Raw genomic sequence first — 8,833 nt, 5'->3', positions numbered from 1 at the left:
CAAATGTTTTGCAACAATTTATATTTAAGTGAACGTATATAGTTCCTGTCGTGAGTTGCTGTGATTGTCAAGGTTTCTGAATATTCATCCCTGTTATGAGCACGAAACATTGCATAATATACATGCTAATATTCTATTTTTGCAGTGAATGGATTTGTTCTATACATTGTTGCTGGGTGTGATGTTCCCCAGCCTAATAAATAAACATGTTCTGTGACAATGCAGTCGACAAGCTGTACATTAGGACCTGGATGATGTGAAAATGTGCAGGAGCAAGCCAATTTCCAGCTAGTTTCGCAGTGAAGGTTATAGTTTTATCTTCGGTGGAAAGAGAGCAGTAATTGCTAAGAAATAACCCTCACATTTTGTGTGCTTAGTAGAATCCTTCCATTTGCTGTGGATCTGGAGAGCTCCTTTTCAGAAAGGGCAATGACCTGTGCATTGAGTGTAATTACGATGACCCACTTTTTTCGGTTTCAAAGAGAAGACTGGTCCGTCTGTTTGAGAGCAAGTTTCATGATACCTCAGAATTATGCAGCGATACTAAGCTTGGTTAAACCATCTTCATATTTATGCATCAGTCTATCTCGTAACCTGTCTAAATCGGTCTTAGAGATGATTTCTTCAACTTTCCAGGAACCTTTATTACATAAGAAAAGAAAAATCCGGAGATTGTATGTTTGTGTGTGTTTCCCATTATTAGTGTTCACTTAAAATCCGTGCTGAGATTAATAAACCCTTCAACAAAGACAAAAAAGAAGGATGAGAGCTAATCACTTTAAAAGAATTCATTATAAAACCCCACAAGTTGATTCTTCTCTTTTCTCCCTGGGCAAGAATCATCGCAAAGGACCAACCAATCAGAAGTAAATCCCTGAGTCACGTTAAGCAGCCAGTGCTAAATGGATTGTACCTTTTTCCCCTCAAACACCTCAGACAGACGTCTCAGTTCAAAAATGTCACCAACCTGTCATCTAGTCCAGCGATACAAAGTCAGCGATTCAGACCCATTGTTCCACATATTTTAAGTATGTCCTTGGTTCAACACAACTGAACCAAACGAGTGGGTCATCAGCTCGTGCTTCAAAGACTCCAAATTAAATCAATCCATTCAATGAAAGACAGCTGGAGCATTAGCATTAGCATTAACTCTGGCTTATTTTAACATTTCTGAATATCTTAAAATTATATTGTACTAAATTATTTAATCTAAGGAGGAACTTGTCATATGTTCTGCTGGTTTTTATGCAAGCATTCATTGTTTAGAAAAAACTATATCTGTAATAATTTTGTCCAAGAAAGCAATTTAAAATCATCAAGAAAAGAGTTTCAGCAACCAGTAATGGTAATGCCTGCCAATCGTGTTATAATTGGGACTAGTTCAAACGTAATTAAACCTGTAGCGTAATTACTTTGTTAATAATTTCATTTTAGCTTATTCCACAAAATGATCTTCCGACCAAATGCTCTTTGGAGTAATTATTTTATCTTCCTTTGTGCATGAAGTTGCGTGATTTTACATATCGAAGCAAACATACTAAATTTGAAATAAAGATTCTGTGCAACAGACAATTTCTAATGCCAAAGCGAAGGCGAGGAGATTCTCCATAGTACATCAACCTTGATGCAAAATAAACTTCCAGGAAATGGAAGCCTGCTATTGTATTGTTACATCATCAGCTGCAGTTATTACATGTTTAAAGGATAATAATGCCGTGCCAATAACATAATGACTGCTTCCAAGATTAGAAAAATCATGCTATTGGCTCCAAATCTTTATTACATTGATGATGAATTATTAGTATTAGATTAGGGACTTTAGGGCATTTCAAATAGCCAAAATTATTGAATTATTGTCAGTTATTACATTATTGGCCATTATTACATTATCGGTTGCCACAAGAGCGCTGGCAGGTGAAAGGTCAAATCTGAGGCGTGTGTGTGTGTGCACTCTAAGGAAAAGCATCTGCAATATTTTAAAATGCTGCAGATGGCACCGTTGATTTAAAGGCACTGTTTAACCTCAATAATATGAAGTTTAGTTGTTTAATGTCCCTATTCAGGGATGATCAGGCAGGAGTATTCAGTTTCTACTCTATATAGCTTATTGGTATTCATTTATTAGTTTTAGTAGAAACCTTTTATTTGAATTTCAGGAGAATTTATGTTCTTTTGTTAGGCTGATATGTACAAAAGGAGACATTTTTCTTTGTAACGTCACATCTGTATTTTTTTTTTTTGCATAGATGTGTGACCGGATTTGCACAACAAAGATCCCCCTGTGGTGGCAGCACCATGCCATCTTGGGAAAACGAAACCTTAGGAGAGGAATAATTCCCCACGGCAGCTGCTGAGCCACATTTAAATGGGTGGAACATCAGGGGGGCAGAAAAATCAACCCATTTCTAAGAGTCTTGCCTTTTAAGGTCTGTATCAAACAGGCTCCCTGTTGCATGAAATGGGGAAATTCAAAGTGAAATCAAGGGTAGCGGCACAGGTCAGATTATTGTCTGTAGCAGCTGCATGCTTCATGTAAAAGATGCTAAGATGGAGCTCTTAAAAAAATATCAAAGGATGTAAGAAGATGGGTCAGATTTAGTTGGCAGGGGTTTCTGTTTAATGGGCCCCTCACAAAACCTAGATATGGATATGCAGCTAAAGTTTTCCGTCTTAACCCTCTCTTTAATCAGTCACACATACGGGTTTATTTTTTCCGTCGAGGCTGCTCCAGACCAGACTAACTTTAACTCTGACATGTTCCCACTGCACATTCACTCTGATCCAAAATAACCGGCCCAGTTAACTTTAATATTTAATCCTTGTTTATATCCAGTCTAATGTACTTTTGCTTTAAATAATTCTGTTTGACATCAGAGAAGACATTAAAAATTTAGGAATACGCATGTCTTCGTCGATCTATAAAGGGGTTTTGATACAGCTGACCCCAGAATTGTTCAGAATAAATGAGAAAGAAATAGAGATTTATGAAGATTTGTGATTATTGATCAGTGCTTGAAAATGAACCATGGGATTCTCCTGGCTTGGGTGTTAGGGCCATAATTACTGATGCTGTAGGTGAATAATATCTGTATCTTATAGAAGATACTCCGAGTGTTGTTATAGATACAAACATTTTGATGGTAAAGAACGAAAGGGGTACAGAGAACCCAATAAACTACAATAACCATATGGGGGGGAAAACGAAACAAATACACTATATTGCCAAAAGTATTTGCTCACCTGCCTTGACTCACATATGAGCTTAAGTGACATCCCATTTATAATCCACAGCGGTTCACTATGATGTCGGTCCACCCTTTGCAGCAAGAACAGCTTCAACTCTTCTAGGAAGGCTGTCCACAAGTTTTAGGAGTGTGTTTATGGTCGTTTGTGAACATCCTTCCAGAAGCGCATTTGTGAGGTTAAATACTGATGTTGGACGAGAAAGCCTGGCTTTCAGTCTCTGCTCTAATTCATCTCGAAGGTGTTCTATCGGGTTCAGGTCAGGACTCCGTTCAGGCCAGTCATCCAGCCAGTTCATCCACACCAGACTCTGCCATCCATGTCTTTACGGACCTTGCTTTGTGCTTAGGTGCACAGTCATGTTGGAAGAAGAGGGGGACATCTCCAAACTGTTCCCACAAGGTTGGGAGCATGGAAATGTCCAGAATGTCTTGGTCTGCTGAAGCATTCGGAGTTCCTTTCACTGGAGCTAAGGGGCCAAGCGCGACTCCTGAAAATCAACCGTCCATCAGATTTCCAGATGGAGAAGCGTGATTTGTCACTCCAGAGAATGCATCTCCGCTGCTCTGGAGTCCAGTGGTGCCGTGCTTTACACCACTGCATCCGACGCTTTGCATTGCACTTGCTGATGTAGGGCTTGGATGCAGCTGCTCGACCATGGAAACCCATTCAGTAAAGCTCTCTACGCTGTTCTTGAGCTAACCTGAAGGCCACAAGAAGTTCAGATCCACCTATCTGGGTTGTGGCGCACCACCAGTACATTCCTCATCTGCTGAGGTGTACTCTCATAGCCTTTGCCTTATCTGGACTACTGAGGCCTAACTAGACAAGGATGAAAAGGAGTGAAGCTATTTGCCCATAGCTGGGATAGTGGCTGACTGGTGCAACACCAGGATTGCACCGCATCTCTAGGGTCCACTGTAGCTCCAACACCCCTACAGGCCTGAGACTGGAAGGTACCCAGTTACCGTGTGTGGCCACCAGGAGGCACTGCAGGGGTCTAGGCGATGGAGAGGCTATGTACTGGCAGGAGGAGACTTAGCACACTGGCCTCCTCTTTTCACCCTACAGAAAGGGGTTAGCCAGCTGCAGCAGCTGAATGCAGAGCTGCAAGCAGGAAGCAGCATGCACTTCCTGCAAGCACCGCTACACTACTGCAGGAGACGCTTCACACACATCCATACACACATTCAAGCAATTGTTTATTTTTTAATACATTTGCTTTTTGTTATCTATAGGCAAACCCATTTTGGTGTTTGCTATATCCTGACTTTTCAGGTCAGTTGGCTTTGACTGTTTGTTTTGTTTTGGGATTTTTTTTGGTTTAGTTTTTTTCTTTTAGAAACAAGCACAATATGAAAAAATTACTCGACCCATTTAGGTTCTTGTCCAAATGACCTTTTGTCTTATGATTCATCTCTAGCTGATTTATTTCTGCTTGTTGTTTCAGTGCAGAAACATCTTTTTCATATTTGCAGTTCCTGGCATGAAACTTTAACCTGGTCTAGTTCTCTCCGCACCCATTATGGTGTTTACTATAATCCTGACTTTTCAGGTCAGCTTGTAAGAAAGAGAAAAAGCAAACTCCACACAGACATAGGAGCGCAGTGAATTTCTGCGACATCCTCTCTGTGACGTAGTGCTGACCACCGCATCACCATGATGCCCACTTTTTTTCAGTAGTTTGTGAGTCATTTTTAGATTTGAATGTGACAATGATTTTTTTTTTTCTTTATTTTTTTTTTCTTAAGAAGATAACCTTTTCCTAGTTTGGTGCACTAGATGTGTTCCTGTTCTTCTTCCATGTTTTTGGTTTCCTCACAGCCAGAGTGTGCCGGAGTGTTTTCCAGAATCAAAGGGTTTGATTTTGTCCCTTTGCCTGCATCCTCCAGGTTTTCAGCATCAAGATGACTTATCTTGAGCAGTTCCTCTAAAGTCTTATTGTCCATGGGAGTTACTTCGGTGCATTCACTGATCTCTGCAGGTTCACTGATCTCTGATAGGGTTTCTTCTGAGACCTCCTCAGGATCCATGCTTGCAGGCTCAGAAAGGGATGGATTCGTTCTGCAGGCTCGGTTCTTCACACCCAACGATTTTCGTTTGCGAGTTAGTGAGATCTTTTTTGTCTTTAAGCTCCCCACAGAGCTGAGTGTTGACTCCGGTTTGCTTCCTGACTTCGGCTTTCATTTTCTGCGGCTCTGTAGTGAATTTCTGCTGGAGATCATCCTTCTCAGCTCTAAGGTTGTTGATGAGCTCCGTGTTCTTATTTTCTGTCTCCAAATGAGCTTTCTTCTCACTTTTAATCTCCAGCTTAAAGGCTTCTGCTTGCTGTTTCAGGGCAGAAACCTCAGTTTCATACCGTGAATTTAGTTCCTGGTATAAAACGTTAATCTTGTCCATCTTGCTCTGCAAACATCTCTCCTTCTCTTGCAGGCATGTGATCTCTTTTGACATGTTTTCTTGGAGACGGTCCTTCTCAGCTCTCATATTGTCGAGAAGCATAAGGTCCTTCTTTGCTCTCTCCAAATTAGATTTTTTTCTCTTGAATTATCTGAAGCTGATATTTTTCTATTTGTTCTTTCAGTTTAGAAAGTTCTCTTTCCACCTGCTCCCTCTCACCTGGCAGTTCGTTCACAGGCTCTTCTGATTCCTTTTGTGAGATTGTTTCATAGAGACGCACCTTCTTAGCTCTCAGGTTGTTGATAAGCTGCCGGCCCTTCTTTGCTCTCTCCAAATTAGCTTTTTTCTCGTGATCTACCTCCTTCTGATATGTTTCGGATTGCTGTTTTAATGCAGAAACCTCTTTTTCATACTTAGAGTTCAGTTCTTGGTAATAAACTTTAGCCTGGTCTAGTTGGCTCTGCGACTCTGAGTATTCTGGATCATTTTGGCAAATCTCTGAATAAATTACATAACACGGGATGCAGGATGTCTGTTTCCAAGGCAACTGTGTGTTTTTTTTTTTCTTTCTGTCTGTCTTTGCTCTAATTCTGATCTGTAATTTTGTCACATATCACAGATTTGTTGTTTGTGAGGCTGTTGCATTCTGGCAAGTTTTAGTTATAGTCAGCTGAAACTAGAAATGGTGTATTTGTTTAACAAAGTTCTAAATGTCCATAGGAGTTTTTTTTGTTTCTACACAAAAGGATGTTAAAAAGTACGGAAGACACAACCTAAAATGACCTTCTGTGATTTTGCATCCACTACCCAGAATGTTTTAAAATGCATGATTATTTTAATTAGTGGTATATTGAATAATAATTCAATCCAGTTTTATTTATATATCGCCAATTCACAACACATGTCATCTTAAGGCACTTTACAAAGTCAAATTCAATGAAATCATAGAGAGATTGGTCAAAAAGTTTCCTCTCTAAGGAAACCCAGTAGATTGCATCAAGTCCTGACAAGCAGCATTCACTCCTCCTGAAAGAGCGTAGAGCCACAGTGGAAAGTCGTCTGCATTGTTGATGGCTTTGCAGCAATCCCTCATCATAACTACAGAGATAGCTCAAGATAACCTAAGCCACTTTAACTATAAGTTTTCAGAAAAAGGGAAGTTTTAAGCCTACTCTTAAAAGTAGACAGGGTGCTTGCATAATGGACCAAAACTGGGAGTTGGTTCCACAGGAGAGGAGCCTGATAGCTAAAGGATCTGCCTCCCATTCTACTTTTAGAGACTCTAGGAACCACCAGCAGATATTTACCTTATAGGTTATTTGTAATCAGAGGATTTTAAAAGATTTCTTTAGCAAAATATGAAAAATATAGACTGAGGTCCAATTGCAAGTTTGGTGATGTGGTAAGTGAGGTTAATTTTTTGTTCAGTACAAAACAATGGGTTAGCAACATTAAATCAAGTTGTGGCATTAGAAGTAATCACAAGGCTGGGGTTTTTGTTGTTTTTGTTGCTTAAGCGCTTTCCTGATATCCTTTGGTACAGCACCCTGTAAACTGCACTGCAATGATCTTTTGTGGCTTACCCTCAAGGTATGAATGACTACTGGACAACTTTCGAGTCTTCTCTGTGATAGAAAGGGTCTTAACATAACATTTCTGCATTATAATTGATTTTTGATAACCTTATGCATTAGTCTTCACAGTCTGAGAAACTGACGTTTGGGTTTCCTTTGGTCTAAGCTGTAATCATCGCAATTACAATACACACATAATTGCAATATACAATTCTGTGTGCAATTAGTCGATAGGAAGTTTCACATTTTGAATCGAAGTGCTAATGCCAGTTTTTAATGATGTTCTTGTTTACCGAGGTGCACCTGGATATCTTTTCGGTCTTGCAGTGCTAAACGTCATCCGTCGAGGTCGAAGCAACGCCAACCTGTCAGAGATTTAAGCGCCATAAAACGAAATTGCTTTTCCTGTTTCAGAATTTGTGAGGTTGTCATAAACAGCCGTTTTAAACAGTTGCTCAGCAACACACAAGGGTCTTCCTGATTAGTGCTGTTATTTCCAAAGAGCTGTCGGGCTTTAAATAAGATCTCCAATTATCTACTTAATAATAGGTCTTTACGCGTTGTGCGATGGCATGCTACAAAATTTCTTCCCCAAGTCCAGTCAGTGCACTGTTCCCCCCCTCCTACAGCTCGTTCTGTGGCACACTTGTAATCAACCTCGGCTAATTACGGGGGCTTATGATATTTCCTTTGGATCGCCTGCAGCCTGATTTGTGCAGCTGCATCCAAAACCTATTGACAGTGGCTGCCAGCTTTTTCCATCTTATTCTCCCCCTTGGCTATTGGAAGGCTTTGATGGCTGCAGAAGATGAAGGACGGGCATAAAATGTGGATTAAATTACGTTTGTTTCACCTTTCCCTTTCTTGCTTGAGGCTTTTCCTTCCTTTTTTCCCATCTCACATTGTGTCTCGCTCCTTTTTAGTCGATTAAGTTTTGAGAGATTTAGTGCAGTAGATCATTTTTGTTACTCTATTCTTACACTACTTGTGCAGTTTTGGGGCGTTTGGGTTTATACAAACATTTTAAAAAGCCATAAGGATATTTAACAAGGAAAGCCAGACTTACAGGAGATGTCTGTGATTCCTCCCATCCTCTGCACTTGACTTGCACTTGAAGGAGTGGTTGAGGACATATATGAGAGAGAGAGAGACAAAGCAAGGTGGATTTGTGTTGCTCTTCACAGCTCATGCTAATGGGGAGGATTATAATGTCCCCCCCCCCCTCAGGCAGTGGAGTCACACAGAGTGGGTGCGTTCACAAGTGTGTTTCAGTTTTGATGCTGCGGTCTGTGTGCAATGCTGTTTTAATGTAGCTGTGTGTGCAAAGAAACAGAAAAGAAAAGAAATCTAACCTTGTGGAACAAGCGTGAGTGCTTTTTTTTTACATCTTCACACTGAATCTGTTTCATTATTTGTGAAAATAGCTTGAACCTCAAAGCTCTCAGTCATAAAGCAACAGAGAGAGTTGAAGAGAGCACATCTGAACTCCTCATTTCTTCTCCTGCTGATGTGCACACCCTTTTCTCCACCTCTTCTCCACCCTCCCTCCCTCCCTCAACAGCAGCCAGTGGTACACTCCAGCAATCTCTCTCTCTCTCTCTCCCTTCCTCAGCCTC

At 40.5% G+C, this 8,833-nt stretch overlaps 1 protein-coding gene across 2 annotated transcripts in view; it reads left to right on the top strand.

Moving 5' to 3' along the window:
* Nucleotides 1–8,812: 8,812 nt before the first annotated feature.
* Nucleotides 8,813–8,833, top strand: part of dtnbp1b (dystrobrevin binding protein 1b) — a 51,627-nt gene continuing 51,606 nt past the window's right edge. For both annotated transcript variants that reach the window (XM_036145210.1, XM_012865967.3), the window contains exon 1: nt 8,813–8,833. This exon is cut by the window's right edge and continues 374 nt beyond it. The gene's annotated coding sequence lies outside the window, so the exon portion shown is untranslated.

The sequence above is a fragment of the Fundulus heteroclitus genome, chromosome 13, assembly GCF_011125445.2.
Source record: "Fundulus heteroclitus isolate FHET01 chromosome 13, MU-UCD_Fhet_4.1, whole genome shotgun sequence".
Lineage (NCBI taxonomy): Eukaryota > Metazoa > Chordata > Actinopteri > Cyprinodontiformes > Fundulidae > Fundulus > Fundulus heteroclitus.
The sequence above is the reverse complement of the archived record's forward strand: the minus strand, read 5'-3'. Positions and strand labels throughout refer to the sequence as shown.